The sequence below is a fragment of the Schistocerca gregaria genome, chromosome 11, assembly GCF_023897955.1.
Source record: "Schistocerca gregaria isolate iqSchGreg1 chromosome 11, iqSchGreg1.2, whole genome shotgun sequence".
NCBI classification, from domain to species: domain Eukaryota; kingdom Metazoa; phylum Arthropoda; class Insecta; order Orthoptera; family Acrididae; genus Schistocerca; species Schistocerca gregaria.
Window position 1 is genome coordinate 37,374,372 of NC_064930.1, and position 19,220 is coordinate 37,393,591.

The following is a 19,220-nucleotide window of genomic DNA, read 5'->3' on the forward strand; positions in this document are numbered from 1 at the left end:
AGTTTGAGACATTACTCTAATGGAGAAAAGGCCGCATGGTGCCCGTTATATTCAATCCCGATGCAGTTTCTGTCCTTCATCAAAACTCTGAACGTCCACAGATTACAGGAAGCCTCCAGATGTGCTTCGGAAGCTACTACTGGTTTTCCAGGAATCGATCAAAGAGTAGACAGTTTGAGACATTACTCCCATGGAGAAAAGTCCGCATGGTGCCCGTTATATTCAATCCCGATGCAATTTCTGTCTTTCATCAAAACTCTGAACGTCCACAGATTACAGGAAGCCTCCAGATGTGCTTCGTGAACTACTACTGGTGTTCCAAAAATCGATCAAAGAGTAGACAGTTTGAGACATTACTCTAATGGAGAAAAGTCTTCATGGTGCCCGTTATATTCAACCCCGATGCAATTTCTGTCTTTCATCAAAACTCTGAACGTCCACAGATTACAGGAAGCCTCCAGATGTGCTTTGGGAACTACTACTGGTGTTCCAGGAATCGATCGAAGAGTAGACAGTTTGAGACATTACTCCCATGGAGAAAAGTCTTCATGGTGTCCTTTATATTCAACCCCGATGCAATTTCAGTCTTTCATCAAAACTCTGAACGTCCACAGATTACAGGAAGCCTCCAGATATGCTTTGGGAACTACTACTGGTGTTCCAGGAATCGATCAAAGAGTAGACAGTTTGAGACATTACTCCCATGGAGAAAAGTCTTCATGGTGCCCGTTATATTCAACCCCGATGCAATTTCTGTCTTTCATACAAACTCTGAACGTCCACAGATTACAGGAAGCCTCCAGATATGCTTTGGGAACTACTACTGCTGTCCCAGGAATCGATAGAAAGCGTAGACAGTTTGAGACATTACTCCCATGGAGAAAAGTCTTCATGGTGCCCGTTATATTCAACCCCGATGCAATTTCTGTCTTTCATCATAACTCTGAACGTCCACAGATTACAGGAAGCCTCCAGATATGCTTTGAGAACTACTACTGGTGTTCCAGGAATCGATCAAAGAGTAGACAGTTTGAGACATTACTCCCATGGAGAAAAGTCTTCATGGTGCACGTTATATTCAACCCCGATGCAATTTCTGTCTTTCATCAAAACTCTGAACGTCCACAGATTACAGGATGCTTCCAGATGTGCTTTGGGAACTACTACTGGTGTTCCAGGAATCGATCAAAGAGTAGACAGTTTGAGACATTACTCCCATGGAGAAAAGTCTTCATGGTGCCCGTTATATTCAACCCCGATGCAATTTCTGTCTTTCATACAAACTCTGAACGTCCACAGATTACAGGAAGCCTCCAGATATGATTTGGGAACTACTACTGGTGTCCCAGGAATCGATCAAAGAGTAGACAGTTTGAGACATTACTCCCATGGAGAAACGTCTTCATGGCGCCCGTTATATTCAACCCCGATGCAATTTCTGTCTTTCATACAAACTCTGAACGTCCACAGATTACAGGAAGCCTCCAGATATGCTTTGAGAACTACTACTGGTGTTCCAGGAATCGATCAAAGAGTAGACAGTTTGAGACATTACTCCCACGGAGAAAAGTCTTCATGGTGCCCGTTATATTCAATCCCAATGCAATTTCTGTCTTTCATCAAAACTCTGAATGTCCACAGATTACAGGAAGCCTCCAGATGTGCTTTGGGAACTACTACTGGTGTTCCAAAAATCGATCAAAGAGTAGACAGTTTGAGACATTACTCTAATGGAGAAGAGTCCGCATGGTGCCCGTTATATTCAATCCCGATGCAATTTCTGTCTTTCATCAAAACTCTGAACGTCCACAGATTACAGGAAGCCTCCAGATATGCTATGGGAACTACTACTGGTGTCCCAGGAATCGATCAAAGAGTAGACAGTTTGAGACATTACTCCCATGGAGAAAAGTCTTCATGGTGCCCGTTATATTCAACCCCGATGCAATTTCTGTCTTTCATCAAAACTCTGAACGTCCACAGATTACAGGAATCCTCCAGATGTGCTTCGTGAACTACTATTGGTGTTCCAAAAATCGATCAAAGAGTAGACACTTTGAGACATTACTCTAATGGAGAAAAGGCCGCATGGTGCCCGTTATATTCAATCCCGATGCAATTTCTGTCCTTCATCAAAACTCTGAACGTCCACAGATTACAGGAAGCCTCCAGATGTGCTTCGGAAACTACTACTGGTGTTCCAGGAATCGATCAAAGAGTAGACAGTTTGAGACATTACTCCCATGGAGAAGAGTCCGCATGGTGCCCGTTATATTCAATTCCGATGCAATTTCTGTCTTTCATCAAAACTCTGAACGTCCACAGATTACAGGAAGCCTCCAGATATGCTTTGGGAACTACTACTGGTGTCCCAGGAATCGATCAAAGAGTAGACAGTTTGAGACATTACTCCCATGGAGAAAAGTCTTCATGGTGCCCGTTATATTCAACCCCGATGCAATTTCTGTCTTTCATCAAAACTCTGAACGTCCACAGATTACAGGAAGCCTCCAGATGTGCTTCGTGAACTACTACTGGTGTTCCAAAAATCGATCAAAGAGTAGACAGTTTGAGACATTACTCTAATGGAGAAAAGGCCGCATGGTGCCCGTTATATTCAATCCCGATGCAGTTTCTGTCCTTCATCAAAACTCTGAACGTCCACAGATTACAGGAAGCCTCCAGATGTGCTTCGGAAGCTACTACTGGTTTTCCAGGAATCGATCAAAGAGTAGACAGTTTGAGACATTACTCCCATGGAGAAAAGTCCGCATGGTGCCCGTTATATTCAATCCCGATGCAATTTCTGTCTTTCATCAAAACTCTGAACGTCCACAGATTACAGGAAGCCTCCAGATATGCTTTGGGAACTACTACTGGTGTCCCAGGAATCGATCAAAGAGTAGACAGTTTGAGACATTACTCCCATGGAGAAAAGTCTTCATGGTGCCCGTTATATTCATTCCCGATGCAATTTCTGTCTTTCATCAAAACTCTGAACGTCCACAGATTACAGGAAGCCTCCAGATGTGCTTCGTGAACTACTACTGGTGTTCCAAAAATCGATCAAAGAGTAGACAGTTTGAGACATTACTCTAATGGAGAAAAGGCCGCATGGTGCCCGTTATATTCTATCCCGATGCAGTTTCTGTCCTTCATCAAAACTCTGAACGTCCACAGATTACAGGAAGCCTCCAGATGTGCTTCGGAAACTACTACTGGTGTTCCAGGAATCGACCAAAGAGTAGACAGTATGAGACATTACTCCCATGGAGAAAAGTCCGCATGGTGACCGTTATATTCAATCCCGATGCAATTTCTGTCTTTCATCAAAACTCTGAACGTCCACAGATTACAGGAAGCCCCCAGATATGCTTTGGGAACTACTACTGGTGTCCCAGGAATCGATCAAAGAGTAGACAGTTTGAGACATTACTCCCATGGAGAAAAGTCTTCATGGTGCCCGTTATATTCAACCCCGATGCAATTTCTGTCTTTCATACAAACTCTGAACGTCCACAGATTACAGGAAGCTTCCAGATATGCTTTGAGAACTACTACTGGTGTCCCAGGAATCGATCAAAGAGTAGACAGTTTGAGACATTACTCCCATGGAGAAAAGTCTTCATGGTGCCCGTTATATTCAATCCCGATGCAATTTCTGTCTTTCATCAAAACTCTGAACGTCCACAGATTACAGGAAGCCTCCAGATATGCTTTGAGAACTACTACTGGTGTCCCAGGAATCGATCAAAGAGTAGACAGTTTGAGACATTACTCCCATGGAGAAAAGTCTTCATGGTGCCCGTTATATTCAACCCCGATGCAATTTCTGTCTTTCATACAAACTCTGAACGTCCACAGATTACAGGAAGCCTCCAGATATGCTTTGAGAACTACTACTGGTGTTCCACGAATCGATCAAAGAGTAGACAGTTTGAGACATTACTCCCATGGAGAAAAGTCTTCATGGTGCCCGTTATATTCAATCCCGATGCAATTTCTGTCTTTCATCAAAACTCTGAACGTCCACAGATTACAGGAAGCCTCCAGATATGCTTTGAGAACTACTACTGGTGTCCCAGGAATCGATCAAAGAGTAGACAGTTTGAGACATTACTCCCAAGGAGAAAAGTCTTCATGGTGCCCGTTATATTCAATCCCGATGCAATTTCTGTCTTTCATCAAAACTCTGAACGTCCACAGATTACAGGAAGCCTCCAGATGTGCTTTGGGAACTACTACTGGTGGCCCAGGAATCGATCAAAGAGTAGACAGTTTGAGACATTACTCCCATGGAGAAAAGTCTTCATGGTGCCCGTTATATTCATTCCTGATGCAATTTCTGTCTTTCATCAAAACTCTGAACGTCCACAGATTACAGGAAGCCTCCAGATGTGCTTCGCGAACTACTACTGGTGTTCCAAAAATCGATCAAAGAGTAGACAGTTTGAGACATTACTCTAATGGAGAAAATGCCGCATGGTGCCCGTTATATTCAATCCCGATGCAGTTTCTGTCCTTCATCAAAACTCTGAACGTCCACAGATTACAGGAAGCCTCCAGATGTGCTTCGGAAACTACTACTGGTGTCCCAGGAATCGATCATAGAGTAGACAGTTTGAGACATTACTCCCATGGAGAAAAGTCTTCATGGTGCCCGTTATATTCATTCCCGATGCAATTTCTGTCTTTCATCAAAACTCTGAACGTCCACAGATTACAGGAAGCCTCCAGATGTGCTTCGTGAACTACTACTGGTGTTCCAAAAATCGATCAAAGAGTAGACAGTTTGAGACATTACTCTAATGGAGAAAAGGCCGCATGGTGTCCGTTATATTCAATCCCGATGCAGTTTCTGTACTTCATCAAAACTCTGAACGTCCACAGATTTTCAGGAAGCCTCCAGATGTGCTTCGGAAACTACTACTGGTGTCCCAGGAATCGATCAAAGAGTAGACAGTTTGAGACTTTACTCCCATGGAGAAAAGTCTTCATGGTGCCCGTTATATTCATTCCCGATGCAATTTCTGTCTTTCATCAAAACTCTGAACGTCCACAGATTACAGGAAGCCTCCAGATGTGCTTCGTGAACTACTACTGGTGTTCCAAAAATCGATCAAAGAGTAGACAGTTTGAGACATTACTCTAATGGAGAAAAGGCCGCATGGTGCCCGTTATATTCAATCCCGATGCAGTTTCTGTCCTTCATCAAAACTCTGAACGTCCACAGATTACAGGAAGCCTCCAGATGTGCTTCGGGAACTACTACTGGTGTTCCAGGAATCGATCAAAGAGTAGACAGTTTGAGACATTACTCCCATGGAGAAAAGTCCGCATGGTGACCGTTATATTCAATCCCGATGCAATTTCTGTCTTTCATCAAAACTGTGAACGTCCACAGATTACAGGAAGCCTCCAGATATGCTTTGGGAACTACTACTGGTGTCCCAGGAATCGATCAAAGAGTAGACAGTTTGAGACATTACTCCCATGGAGAAAAGTCTTCATGGTGCCCGTTATATTCAACCCCGATGCAATTTCTGTCTTTCATACAAACTCTGAACGTCCACAGATTACAGGAAGCTTCCAGATATGCTTTGAGAACTACTACTGGTGTCCCAGGAATCGATCAAAGAGTAGACAGTTTGAGACATTACTCCCATGGAGAAAAGTCTTCATGGTGCCCGTTATATTCAATCCCGATGCAATTTCTGTCTTTCATCAAAACTCTGAACGTCCACAGATAACAGGAAGCCTCCAGATATGCTTTGAGAACTACTACTGGTGGCCCAGGAATCGATCAAAGAGTAGACAGTTTGAGACATTACTCCCATGGAGAAGAGTCTTCATGGTGCCCGTTATATTCAACCCCGATGCAATTTCTGTCTTTCATACAAACTCTGAACGTCTACAGATTACAGGAAGCCTCCAGATATGCTTTGAGAACTACTACTGGTGTTCCAGGAATCGATCAAAGAGTAGACAGTTTGAGACATTACTCCCATGGACAAAGTCTTCATGGTGCCCGTTATATTCAATCCCGATGCAATTTCTGTCTTTCATCAAAACTCTGAACGTCCACAGATTACAGGAAGCCTCCAGATATGCTTTGAGAACTACTACTGGTGTCCCAGGAATCGATCAAAGAGTAGACAGTTTGAGACATTACTCCCATGGAGAAAAGTCTTCATGGTGCCCGTTATATTCAATCACGATGCAATTTCTGTCTTTCATCAAAACTCTGAACGTCCACAGATTACAGGAAGCCTCCAGATGTGCTTCGGGAACTACTACTGGTGTTCCAAAAATCGATCAAAGAGTAGACAGTTTGAGACATTACTCTAATGGAGAAATGTCCGTATGGTGCCCGTTATATTCAATCCCGATGCAATTTCTGTCCTTCATCAAAACTCTGAACGTCCACAGATTACAGGAAGCCTCCAGATGTGCTTCAGAAACTACTACTTGTGTTCCAGGAATCGATCAAAGCGTAGACAGTTTGAGACATTACTCCCATGGAGAAAAGTCTTCATGGTGCCCGTTATATTCAACGCCGATGCAATTTCTGTCTTTCATCAAAACTCTGAAGGTCCACAGTTTACAGGAATCCTCCAGATATGCTTTGGGAACTACTACTGCTGTCCCAGGAATCGATAGAAAGCGTAGACAGTTTGAGACATTACTCCCATGTAGAAAAGTCTTCATGGTGCCCGTTATATTCAACCCCGATGCAATTTCTGTCTTTCATAATAACTCTGAACGTACACAGATTACAGGAAGCCTCCAGATATGCTTTGAGAACTACTACTGGTGTTCCAGGAATCGATCAAAGAGTAGACAGTTTGAGACATTACTCCCATCGAGAAAAGTCTTCATGGTGCCCGTTATATATTCAACCCCGATGCAATTTCTGTCTTTCATCAAAACTCTGAACGTCCACAGATTACAGGAAGCCTCCAGATGTGCTTCGTGAACTACTACTCGTGTTCCAAAAATCGATCAAAGAGTAGACAGTTTGAGACATTACTCTAATGGAGAAAAGGCCGCATGGTGCCCGTTATATTCAATCCCGATGCAGTTTCTGTCCTTCATCAAAACTCTGAACGTCCACAGATTACATCAAGCCTCCAGATGTGCTTCGGAAACTACTACTGGTGTCCCAGGAATCGATCAAAGAGTAGACAGTTTGAGACATTACTCCCATGGAGAAAAGTCTTCATGGTGCCCGTTATATTCATTCCCGATGCAATTTCTGTCTTTCATCAAAACTCTGAACGTCCACAGATTACAGGAAGCCTCCAGATGTGCTTCGTGAACTACTACTGGTGTTCCAAAAATCGATCAAAGAGTAGACAGTTTGAGACATTACTCTAATGGAGAAAAGGCCGCATGGTGCCCGTTATATTCAATCCCGATGCAGTTTCTGTCCTTCATCAAAACTCTGAACGTCCACAGATTACAGGAAGCCTCCAGATGTGCTTCGGAAACTACTACTGGTGTCCCAGGAATCGATCAAAGAGTAGACAGTTTGAGACATTACTCCCATGGAGAAAAGTCTTCATGGTGCCCGTTATATTCATTCCCGATGCAATTTCTGTCTTTTATCAAAACTCTGAACGTCCACAGATTACAGGAAGCCTCCAGATGTGCTTCGTGAACTACTACTGGTGTTCCAAAAATCGATCAAAGAGTAGACAGTTTGAGATATTACTCTAATGGAGAAAAGGCCGCATGGTGCCCGTTATATTCAATCCCGATGCAGTTTCTGTCCTTCATCAAAACTCTGAACGTCCACAGATTACAGGAAGCCTCCAGATGTGCTTCGGAAACTACTACTGGTGTTCCAGGAATCGATCAAAGAGTAGACAGTTTGAGATATTACTCTAATGGAGAAAAGGCCGCATGGTGCCCGTTATATTCAATCCCGATGCAGTTTCTGTCCTTCATCAAAACTCTGAACGTCCACAGATTACATCAAGCCTCCAGATGTGCTTCGGAAACTACTACTGGTGTCCCAGGAATCGATCAAAGAGTCGACAGTTTGAGACATTACTCCCATGGAGAAAAGTCTTCATGGTGCCCGTTATATTCATTCCCGATGCAATTTCTGTCTTTCATCAAAACTCTGAACGTCCACAGATTACAGGAAGCCTCCAGATGTGCTTCGTGAACTACTACTGGTGTTCCAAAAATCGATCAAAGAGTAGACAGTTTGAGACATTACTCTAATGGAAGAAAGGCCGCATGGTGCCCGTTATATTCAATCCCGATGCAATATCTGTCCTTCATCAAAACTCTGAACGTCCACAGATTACAGGAAGCCTCCAGATATGCTTTGAGAACTACTACTGATGTTCCAGGAATCGATCAAAGAGTAGACAGTTTGAGACATTACTCCCATGGAGAAAAGTCTTCATGGTGCCCGTTATATTCAACGCCGATGCAATTTCTGTCTTTCATCAAAACTCTGAACGTCCACAGTTTACAGGAATCCTCCAGATATGCTTTGGGAACTACTACTGCTGTCCCAGGAATCGATAGAAAGCGTAGACAGTTTGAGACATTACTCCCATGTAGAAAAGTCTTCATGGTGCCCGTTAGATTCAACCCCGATGCAATTTCTGTCTTTCATCATAACTCTGAACGTCCACAGATTACAGGAAGCCTCCAGATATGCTTTGAGAACTACTACTGGTGTTCCAGGAATCGATCAAAGAGTAGACAGTTTGAGACATTACTCACATCGAGAAAAGTCTTCATGGTGCCCGTTATATATTCAACCCCGATGCAATTTCTGTCTTTCATCAAAACTCTGAACGTCCACAGATTACAGGAAGCCTCCAGATGTGCTTCGTGAACTACTACTCGTGTTCCAAAAATCGATCAAAGAGTAGACAGTTTGAGACATTACTCTAATGAAGAAAAGGCCGCATGGTGCCCGTTATATTCAATCCCGATGCAGTTTCTGTCCTTCATCAAAACTCTGAACGTCCACAGATTACATCAAGCCTCCAGATGTGTTTCGGAAACTACTACTGGTGTCCCAGGAATCGATCAAAGAGTAGACAGTTTGAGACATTACTCCCATGGAGAAAAGTCTTCATGGTGCCCGTTATATTCATTCCCGATGCAATTTCTGTCTTTCATCAAAACTCTGAACGTCCACAGATTACAGGAAGCCTCCAGATGTGCTTCGTGAACTACTACTGGTGTTCCAAAAATCGATCAAAGAGTAGACAGTTTGAGACATTACTCTAATGGAGAAAAGGCCGCATGGTGCCCGTTATATTCAATCCCGATGCAGTTTCTGTCCTTCATCAAAACTCTGAACGTCCACAGATTACAGGAAGCCTCCAGATGTGCTTCGGAAACTACTACTGGTGTCCCAGGAATCGATCAAAGAGTAGACAGTTTGAGACATTACTCCCATGGAGAAAAGTCTTCATGGTGCCCGTTATATTCATTCCCGATGCAATTTCTGTCTTTTATCAAAACTCTGAACGTCCACAGATTACAGGAAGCCTCCAGATGTGCTTCGTGAACTACTACTGGTGTTCCAAAAATCGATCAAAGAGTAGACAGTTTGAGATATTACTCCCATGGAGAAAAGTCTTCATGGTGCCCGTTATATTCAACCCCGATGCAATTTCTGTCTTTCATCAAAACTCTGAACGTCCACAGATTACAGGAAGCCTCCAAATGTGCTTCGGAAACTACTACTGGTGTTCCAGGAATCGATCAAAGAGTAGACAGTTTGAGACATTACTCCCATGGAGAAAAGTCCGCATGGTGATCGTTATATTCAATCCCGATGCAATTTCTGTCTTTCATCAAAACTCTGAACGGCCACAGATTACAGGAAGCCTCCAGATATGCTTTGGGAACTACTACTGGTGTCCCAGGAATCGATCAAAGAGTAGACAGTTTGAGACATTACTCCCATGGAGAAAAGTCTTCATGGTGCCCGTTATATTCAACCCCGATGCAATTTCTGTCTTTCATCAAAACTCTGAACGTCCACAGATTACAGGAAGCCTCCAGATGTGCTTCGGGAACTACTACTGGTGTTCCAAAAATCGATCAAAGAGTAGACAGTTTGAGACATTACTCTAATGGAGAAAAGTCCGCATGGTGCCCGTTATATTCAATCCCGATGCAATTTCTGTCCTTCATCAAATCTCGGAACGTCCACAGATTACAGGAAGCCTCCAGATGTGCTTCGGAAACTACTACTTGTGTTCCAGGAATCGATCAAAGCGTAGACAGTTTGAGACATTACTCCCATGGAGAAAAGTCTTCATGGTGCCTGATATATTCAACCCCGATGCAATTTCTGCCTTTCATCAAAACTCTGAACGTCCACAGTTTACTGGAAGCCTCCAGATATGCTTTGGGAACTACTACTGCTGTCCCAGGAATCGATAGAAAGCGTAGACAGTTTGAGACATTACTCCCATGTAGAAAAGTCTTCATGGTGCCCGTTATATTCAACCCCGATGCAATTTCTGTCTTTCATCATAACTCTGAACGTCCACAGATTACAGGAAGCCTCCAGATATGCTTTGAGAACTACTACTGATGTTCCAGGAATCGATCAAAGAGTAGACAGTTTGAGACATTACTCCCATGGAGAAAAGTCTTCATGGTGCCCGTTATATTCAACCCCGATGCAATTTCTGTCTTTCATCAAAACTCTGAACGTCCACAGATTACAGGAAGCCTCCAGATATGCTTTGGGAACTACCACTGGTGTTCCAGGAATCGATCAAAGGATAGACAGTTTGAGACATTTCCCCCATGGAGAAAAGTCCGCATGGTGATCGTTATATTCAATCCCGATGCAATTTCTGTCTTTCATCAAAACTCTGAACGTCCACAGATTACAGGAAGCCTCCAGATGTGCTTTGGGAACTACTACTGGTGTTCCAGGAATCGATCAAAGAGTAGACAGTTTGAGACATTACTCCCATGGAGAAAAGTCTTCATGGTGCCCGTTATATTCAACCCCGATGCAATTTCTGTCTTTCATCAAAACTCTGAACGGCCTCAGATTACAGGAAGCCTCCAGATGTGCTTTGGGAACTACTACTGGTGTTCCAGGAATCGATCAAAGCGTAGACAGTTTGAGACATTACTCCCATGGCGAAAAGTCCGCATGGTGCCCGTTATAATCAATCCCGATGCAATTTCTGTCTTTCATCAAAACTCTGAACGTCCACAGATTACAGGAAGCCTCCAGATATGCTTTAGGAACTACTACTGGTGTCCCAGGAATCGATCAAACAGTAGACAGTTTGAGACATTACTCCCATGGAGAAAAGTCCACATGGTGCCCGTTATATTCAACCCCGATGCAATTTCTGTCTTTCATCAAAACTCTGAACGTCCACAGATTACAGGAAGCCTCCAGATGTGCTTTGGGAACTACTACTGGTGTTCCAGGAATCGATCAAAGAGTAGACAATTTGAGACATTACTCCCATGGAGAAAAGTCTTCATGGTGCCCGTTATATTCAACCCCGATGGAATTTCTGTCTTTCATACAATCTCTGAACTTCCACAGATTACAGGAAGCCTCCAGATATGCTTTGGGAACTACTACTGGTGTCCCAGGATTCGATCAAAGAGTAGACAGTTTGAGACATTACTCCCATGGAGAAAAGTCTTCATGGTGCCCGTTATATTCAACCCCGATGCAATATCTGTCTTTCATCATAACTCTGAACGTCCACAGATCACAGGAAGCCTCCAGATATGCTTTGAGAACTACTACTGGTGTTCCAAAAATCGATCAAAGAGTAGACAGTTTGAGATATTACTCTAATGGAGAAAAGGCCGCATGGTGCCCGTTATATTCAATCCCGATGCAGTTTCTGTCCTTCATCAAAACTCTGAACGTCCACAGATTACAGGAAGCCTCCAGATGTGCTTCGGAAACTACTACTGGTGTTCCAGGAATCGATCAAAGAGTAGACAGTTTGAGACATTACTCCCATGGAGAAAAGTCCGCATGGTGATCGTTATATTCAATCCCGATGCAATTTCTGTCTTTCATCAAAACTCTGAACGTCCACAGATTACAGGAAGCCTCCAGATATGCTTTGGGAACTACTACTGGTGTCCCAGGAATCGATCAAAGAGTAGACAGTTTGAGACATTACTCCCATGGAGAAAAGTCTTCATGGTGCAAGTTATATTCAACCCCGATGCAATTTCTGTCTTTCATCAAAACTCTGAACGTCCACAGATTACAGGAAGCCTCCAGATGTGCTTCGGGAACTACTACTGGTGTTCCAAAAATCGATCAAAGAGTAGACAGTTTGAGACATTACTCTAATGGAGAAAAGTCCGCATGGTGCCCGTTATATTCAATCCCGATGCAATTTCTGTCCTTCATCAAATCTCGGAACGTCCACAGATTACAGGAAGCCTCCAGATGTGCTTCGGAAACTACTACTTGTGTTCCAGGAATCGATCAAAGCGTAGACAGTTTGAGACATTACTCCCATGGAGAAAAGTCTTCATGGTGCCTGATATATTCAACCCCGATGCAATTTCTGCCTTTCATCAAAACTCTGAACGTCCACAGTTTACAGGAAGCCGCCAGATATGCTTTGGGAACTACTACTGCTGTTCCAGGAATCGATAGAAAGCGTAGACAGTTTGAGACATTACTCCCATGTAGAAAAGTCTTCATGGTGCCCGTTATATTCAACCCCGATGCAATTTCTGTCTTTCATCAAAACTCTGAACGTCCACAGATTACAGGAAGCCTCCAGATATGCTTTGAGAACTACTACTGATGTTCCAGGAATCGATCAAAGAGTAGACAGTTTGAGACATTACTCCCATGGAGAAAAGTCTTCATGGTGCCCGTTATATTCAACCCCGATGCAATTTCTGTCTTTCATCAAAACTCTGAACGTCCACAGGTTACAGGAAGCCTCCAGATATGCTTTGGGAACTACTACTGGTGTTCCAGGAATCGATCAAAGGATAGACAGTTTGAGACATTTCCCCCATGGAGAAAAGTCCGCATGGTGATCGTTATATTCAATCCCGATGCAATTTCTGTCTTTCATCAAACCTCTGAACGTCCACAGATTACAGGAAGCCTCCAGATGTGCTTTGGGAACTACTACTGGTGTTCCAGGAATCGATCAAAGAGTAGACAGTTTGAGACATTACTCCCATGGAGAAAAGTCTTCATGGTGCCCGTTATATTCAACCCCGATGCTATTTCTGTCTTTCATCAAAACTCTGAACGGCCTCAGATTACAGGAAGCCTCCAGATGTGCTTTGGGAACTACTACTGGTGTTCCAGGAATCGATCAAAGCGTAGACAGTTTGAGACATTACTCCCATGGCGAAAAGTCCGCATGGTGCCCGTTATAATCAATCCCGATGCAATTTCTGTCTTTCATCAAAACTCTGAACGTCCACAGATTACAGGAAGCCTCCAGATATGCTTTAGGAACTACTACTGGTGTCCCAGGAATCGATCAAACAGTAGACAGTTTGAGACATTACTCCCATGGAGAAAAGTCCGCATGGTGCCCCTTATATTCAATCCCGATGCAATTTCTGTCTTTCATCAATACTCTGAACGTCCACAGATTACAGGAAGCCTCCAGATATGCTTTGGGAACTACTACTGGTGTCCCAGGAATCGATCAAAGAGTAGACAGTTTGAGACATTACTCCCATGGAGAAAAGTCTTCATGGTGCCCGTTATATTCAACCCCGATGCAATTTCTGTCTTTCATACAAACTCTGAACGTCCACAGATTACAGGAAGCCTCCAGATATGCTTTGAGAACTACTACTGGTGTTCCAGGAATCGATCAAAGAGTAGACAGTTTGAGACATTACTCCCATGGAGAAAAGTCTTCATGGTGCCCGTTATATTCAACCCCGATGCAATTTCTGTCTTTCATCAAAACTCTGAACGTGCTTTGGGAACTACTACTGGTGTTCCAGGAATCGATCAAAGAGTAGACAATTTGAGACATTACTCCCATGGAGAAAAGTCTTCATGGTGCCCGTTATATTCAACCCCGATGGAATTTCTGTCTTTCATACAAACTCTGAACTTCCACAGATTACAGGAAGCCTCCAGATATGCTTTGGGAACTACTACTGGTGTCCCAGGAATCGATCAAAGAGTAGACAGTTTGAGACATTACTCCCATGGAGAAAAGTTTTCATGGTGCCCGTTATATTCAACCCCGATGCAATATCTGTCTTTCATCATAACTCTGAACGTCCACAGATTACAGGAAGCCTCCAGATATGCTTTGAGAACTACTACTGGTGTTCCAGGAATCGATCAAAGAGTAGACAGTTTGAGACATTACTCCCATGGAGAAAAGTCTTCATGGTGCCCGTTATATTCAACCCCGATGCAATTTCTGTCTTTCATCAAAACTCTGAACGTCCACAGATTACAGGAAGCCTCCAGATGTGCTTTGGGAACTACTACTGGTGTTCCAGGAATCGATCAAAGAGTAGACAGTTTGAAACATTACTCCCATGGAGAAAAGTCTTCATGGTGCCCGTTATATTCAACCCCGATGCAATTTCTGTCTTTCATACAAACTCTGAACGTCCACAGATTACAGGAAGCCTCCTGATATGCTTTGGGAACTACTACTGGTGTCCCAGGAATCGATCAAAGAGTAGACAGTTTGAGACATTACTCCCATGGAGAAACGTCTTCATGGCGCCCGTTATATTCAACCCCGATGCAATTTCCGTCTTTCATACAAACTCTGAACGTCCACAGATTACAGGAAGCCTCCAGATATGCTTTGAGAACTACTACTGGTGTTCCAGGAATCGATCAAAGAGTAGACAGTTTGAGACATTACTCCCATGGAGAAAAGTCTTCATGGTGCCCGTTATATTCAATCCCGATGCAATTTCTGTCTTTCATCAAAACTCTGAACGTCCACAGATTACAGGAAGAATCCAGATGTGCTTCGGGAACTACTACTGGTGTTCCAAAAATCGATCAAAGAGTAGACAGTTTGAGACATTACTCTAATGGAGAAAAGGCCGCATGGTGCCCGTTATATTCAATCCCGATGCAATTTCTGTCCTTCATCAAAACTCTGAACGTCCACAGATTACAGGAAGCCTCCAGATGTGCTTCGGAAACTACTACTGGTGTTCCAGGAATCGATCAAAGAGTAGACAGTTTGAGACATTACTCCCATGGAGAAGAGTCCGCATGGTGCCCGTTATATTCAATCCCGATGCAATTTCTGTCTTTCATCAAAACTCTGAACGTCCACAGATTACAGGAAGCCTCCAGATATGCTTTGGGAAATACTACTGGTGTCCCAGGAATCGATCAAAGAGTAGACAGTTTGAGACATTACTCCCATGGAGAAAAGTCTTCATGGTGCCCGTTATATTCAATCCCGATGCAATTTCTGTCTTTCATCAAAACTCTGAACGTCCACAGATTACAGGAAGCCTCCAGATGTGCTTCGTGAACTACTACTGGTGTTCCAAAAATCGATCAAAGAGTAGACAGTTTGAGACATTACTCTAATGGAGAAAAGGCCGCATGGTGCCCGTTATATTCAATCCCGATGCAATTTCTGTCCTTCATCAAATCTCGGAACGTCCACAGATTACAGGAAGCCTCCAGATGTGCTTCGGAAACTACTACTTGTGTTCCAGGAATCGATCAAAGCGTAGACAGTTTGAGACATTACTCCCATGGAGAAAAGTCTTCATGGTGCCTGATATATTCAACCCCGATGCAATTTCTGCCTTTCATCAAAACTCTGAACGTCCACAGTTTACAGGAAGCCTCCAGATATGCTTTGGGAACTACTACTGCTGTTCCAGGAATCGATAGAAAGCGTAGACAGTTTGAGACATTATTCCCATGTAGAAAAGTCTTCATGGTGCCCGTTATATTCAACCCCGATGCAATTTCTGTCTTTCATCATAACTCTGAACGTCCACAGATTACAGGAAGCCTCCAGATATGCTTTGAGAACTACTACTGATGTTCCAGGAATCGATCAAAGAGTAGACAGTTTGAGACATTACTCCCATGGAGAAAAGTCTTCATGGTGCCCGTTATATTCAACCCCGATGCAATTTCTGTCTTTCATCAAAACTCTGAACGTCCACAGGTTACAGGAAGCCTCCAGATATGCTTTGGGAACTACTACTGGTGTTCCAGGAATCGATCAAAGGATAGACAGTTTGAGACATTTCCCCCATGGAGAAAAGTCCGCATGGTGATCGTTATATTCAATCCCGATGCAATTTCTGTCTTTCATCAAAACTCTGAACGTCCACAGATTACAGGAAGCCTCCAGATGTGCTTTGGGAACTACTACTGGTGTTCCAGGAATCGATCAAAGAGTAGACAGTTTGAGACATTACTCCCATGGAGAAAAGTCTTCATGGTGCCCGTTATATTCAACCCCGATGCTATTTCTGTCTTTCATCAAAACTCTGAACGGCCTCAGATTACAGGAAGCCTCCAGATGTGCTTTGGGAACTACTACTGGTGTTCCAGGAATCGATCAAAGCGTAGACAGTTTGAGACATTACTCCCATGGCGAAAAGTCCGCATGGTGCCCGTTATAATCAATCCCGATGCAATTTCTGTCTTTCATCAAAACTCTGAACGTCCACAGATTACAGGAAGCCTCCAGATATGCTTTAGGAACTACTACTGGTGTCCCAGGAATCGATCAAACAGTAGACAGTTTGAGACATTACTCCCATGGAGAAAAGTCCGCATGGTGCCCCTTATATTCAATCCCGATGCAATTTCTGTCTTTCATCAATACTCTGAACGTCCACAGATTACAGGAAGCCTCCAGATATGCTTTGGGAACTACTACTGGTGTCCCAGGAATCGATCAAAGAGTAGACAGTTTGAGACATTACTCCCATGGAGAAAAGTCTTCATGGTGCCCGTTATATTCAACCCCGATGCAATTTCTGTCTTTCATACAAACTCTGAACGTCCACAGATTACAGGAAGCCTCCAGATATGCTTTGAGAACTACTACTGGTGTTCCAGGAATCGATCAAAGAGTAGACAGTTTGAGACATTACTCCCATGGAGAAAAGTCTTCATGGTGCCCGTTATATTCAACCCCGATGCAATTTCTGTCTTTCATCAAAACTCTGAACGTCCACAGATTACAGGAAGCCTCCAGATGTGCTTTGGGAACTACTACTGGTGTTCCAGGAATCGATCAAAGAGTAGACAATTTGAGACATTACTCCCATGGAGAAAAGTCTCCATGGTGCCCGTTATATTCAACCCCGATGGAATTTCTGTCTTTCATACAAACTCTGAACTTCCACAGATTACAGGAAGCCTCCAGATATGCTTTGGGAACTACTACTGGTGTCCCAGGAATCGATCAAAGAGTAGACAGTTTGAGACATTACTCCCATGGAGAAAAGTTTTCATGGTGCCCGTTATATTCAACCCCGATGCAATATCTGTCTTTCATCATAACTCTGAACGTCCACAGATTACAGGAAGCCTCCAGATATGCTTTGAGAACTACTACTGGTGTTCCAGGAATCGATCAAAGAGTAGACAGTTTGAGACATTACTCCCATGGAGAAAAGTCTTCATGGTGCCCGTTATATTCAACCCCGATGCAATTTCTGTCTTTCATCAAAACTCTGAACGTCCACAGATTACAGGAAGCCTCCAGATGTGCTTTGGGAACTACTACTGGTGTTCCAGGAATCGATCAAAGAGTAGACAGTTTGAGACATTACTCCCATGGAGAAAAGTCTTCATGGTGCCCGTTATATTCAACCCCGATGCAATTTCTGTCTTTCATACAAACTCTGAACGTCCACAGATTAGAGGAAGCCTCCTGATATGCTTTGGGAACTACTACTGGTGTCCCAGGAATCGATCAAAGAGTAGACAGTTTGAGACATTACTCCCATGGAGAAACGTCTTCATGGCGCCCGTTATATTCAACCCCGATGCAATTTCTGTCTTTCATACAAACTCTGAACGTCCACAGATTACAGGAAGCCTCCAGATATGCTTTGAGAACTACTACTGGTGTTCCAGGAATCGATCAAAGAGTAGACAGTTTGAGACATTACTCCCATGGAGAAAAGTCTTCATGGTGCCCGTTATATTCAATCCCGATGCAATTTCTGTCTTTCATCAAAACTCTGAACGCCCACAGATTACAGGAAGAATCCAGATGTGCTTCGGGAACTACTACTGGTGTTCCAAAAATCGATCAAAGAGTAGACAGTTTGAGACATTACTCTAATGGAGAAAAGGCCGCATGGTGCCCGTTATATTCAATCCCGATGCAATTTCTGTCCTTCATCAAAACTCTGAACGTCCACAGATTACAGGAAGCCTCCAGATGTGCTTCGGAAACTACTACTGGTGTTTCAGGAATCGATCAAAGAGTAGACAGTTTGAGACATTACTCCCATGGAGAAGAGTCCGCATGGTGCCCGTTATATTCAATCCCGATGCAATTTCTGTCTTTCATCAAAACTCTGAACGTCCACAGATTACAGGAAGCCTCCAGATATGCTTTGGGAAATACTACTGGTGTCCCAGGAATCGATCAAAGAGTAGACAGTTTGAGACATTACTCCCATGGAGAAAAGTCTTCATGGTGCCCGTTATATTCAATCCCGATGCAATTTCTGTCTTTCATCAAAACTCTGAACGTCCACAGATTACAGGAAGCCTCCAGATGTGCTTCGTGAACTACTACTGGTGTTCCAAAAATCGATCAAAGAGTAGACAGTTTGAGACATTACTCTAATGGAGAAAAGGCCGCATGGTGCCCGTTATATTCAATCCCGATGCAATTTCTGTCCTTCATCAAAACTCTGAACGTCCACAGATTACAGGAAGCCTCCAGATGTGCTTCGGAAACTACTACTGGTGTTCCAGGAATCGATCAAAGAGTAGACAGTTTGAGACATTACTCCCATGGAGAAGAGTCCGCATGGTGCCCGTTATATTCAATCCCGATGCAATTTCTGTCTTTCATCAAAACTCTGAACGTCCACAGATTACAGGAAGCCTCCAGATGTGCTTCGGGAACTACTACTGGTGTTCCAAAAATCGATCAAAAAGTAGACAGTTTGAGACATTACTCTAATGGAGAAAAGGCCGCATGGTGCTCGTTATATTCAATCCCGATTCAATTTCTGTCCTTCATCAAAAC